This window comes from Microtus pennsylvanicus, chromosome 10 (genome assembly GCF_037038515.1).
Source record: "Microtus pennsylvanicus isolate mMicPen1 chromosome 10, mMicPen1.hap1, whole genome shotgun sequence".
NCBI classification, from domain to species: Eukaryota; Metazoa; Chordata; class Mammalia; order Rodentia; family Cricetidae; genus Microtus; species Microtus pennsylvanicus.
The window spans coordinates 31,923,685-31,925,767 of NC_134588.1; the positions used below are offsets into that span (position 1 = coordinate 31,923,685).

Genomic DNA, 2,083 nt, shown 5'->3' on the forward strand with positions numbered 1-2,083 from the left:
TCTGTGCCTCAGCTTTTCTATAAAGGGATGACAATGATAATTATTAAATTTAGGCGCTGCACCTGCAACATGAGCTATGTTCAAATCTCATTATAGATGCCTGTGGATGTGCATGTGGTGTTTGTGCCATCCTGGTCTGCGGATAGGAACACGGGAATGCCAGTTCTTGTGTTGATTTGAGGGCTGGCCATAAATTGGAACCAAAAGGACTGTGGCAAAAGGTCGTGCATCTTACTTGCTACTTACACCTGGCCTGACTCCCCCCCCCCCCCCCCCCCCCCCGCAAGTCTGTGCACCATAATAGTTTGCTTGCAAGATAATGGCTAGTGGCACAATGGGGTATGTGTGTGTAACAACCAGTGTGAACAGTGACCAGTGTGAACAGTGACCAGTGTGAACAGTGACCAGTGTGAACAGTGACCAGTGTGAGCTATGACCAGTGTGAGCGGTGACCAGTGTGAGCGGTGACCAGTGTGAGCGGTGATCAGTGTGAGCGGTGACCAGTGTGAGCGGTGACCAGTGTGAGCGGTGACCAGTGTGAGCGGTGACCAGTGTGAGCGGTGACCAGTGTGAGCGGTGACCAGTGTGAGCGGTGACCAGTGTGAGCGGTGACCAGTGTGAGCGGTGACCAGTGTGAGCGGTGACCAGTGTGAACGGTGACCAGTGTGAGCGATGACCAGTGTGAACGGTGACCAGTGTGAGCAATGATGACCAGTGTGAGCAATGATGACCAGTGTGAGCAATGATGACCAGTGTGAGCAATGATGACCAGTGTGAACAGTGACCAGTGTGAGCGATGACCAGTGTGTATAAGCACCAGTGTGAGTGGAAGAGGGCTTCTGGGTTGTATAGAAGTGCTGATGGATTTTAGAGGCCTTCCTGGAAGCGGTGATGGCAACGCTGCAATTTGAAATTTGAACAATGAGAAAACCAGAAGTAAGGTGTCTGCTATCAGACATTCTGAATTTCACTGTTTTCTCTTTTTTTCTTTCTTTTTGTTTTTTTGGGGGGGACAAATCTTTTGTTGCTTTATCAGATTCTCAGTCGATCAATTGGTGTTTGCTAGAACCGGGTACGCAGGGGAGTGTTGAAGAGAGGAGAGCGCGAGAAGAGATCAGGAGAACGGGCATGGCCAGCTGCCCGGGCCTTCACTTCGCAGTCATCATCTGTAAAAACTCTTCATAATTGACCTGGCCATCTCCATCAATGTCAGCCTCTCGGATCATCTCGTCCACTTCCTCATCCGTCGGCTTCTCCCCCAGGTTCGTCATGATGTGACGCAGCTCGGCGGCACTGATCTAGCCATTCTCATCCTTGTCAAAGACACGGAAGGCCTCTCGGATCTCCTCCTCACTGTCTGTATCCTTCATCTTTCTGGCCATCATGGTCAGGAACTCTGGGAAGTCAATGGTCCCATTGCCATCAGCATCCACCTCATTGATCATGTCCTGCAGTTCAGCCTCAGTAGGGTTCTGCCCCAGCGATCTCATCACAGTCCCCAGCTCCTTGGTGGTAATGGTGCCATCTCCATCCTTGTCAAAGAGGGAGAAGGCTTCCTTGAACTCTGCAATCTGTTCTTCAGTTGGCTGGTCAGCCATGGCGAGGCACCGGGTGTGCGGAGCTCGGGGATCGAGGTTACTCTGGCGGCGGCAGCAGCTGCAGCAGCTCGAGCTCCTCCGCCACGCGTCTGCGCCTCCACACTCTTTGCCCGAAGCGCGCACCACCGTCGCCGTCCGCCCCAACGGTCCCTCCTGAATCTCACTGTTTTCAAAGAGAGAGTGAGAGCATGCACATGAGAGAGAGACAGAGAGAGAAAGAGAGAGACAGAGAGACAGATAGAGATTTCTTTTGTAGAAACAATCTTAGAATTAGCAGCCTTTGAGAACTATAAGGCAAAAGATTTGGACAAAACCGGCAGGAACTATGGCTTCTGAACATGCTCCGATTTTAAAATTAACATGTTAAAAATGAGCCCATATAGTGTAAATGTATTTGCATACAATAAAAATGTATTTGTACAGTAAACAGGAAGAAGTCATCCTGAATTAGTGGGTACTTTTAGATGCCTTTCAACCTTGAGTTT

General features: G+C 50.1%; 1 pseudogene; it reads right to left on the minus strand.

The window, feature by feature from the left end:
• Nucleotides 1–1,002: 1,002 nt before the first annotated feature.
• Nucleotides 1,003–1,699, minus strand: LOC142858622 (neo-calmodulin-like; annotated as a pseudogene).
• Between the last annotated feature and the right edge of the window lie 384 nt (nt 1,700–2,083).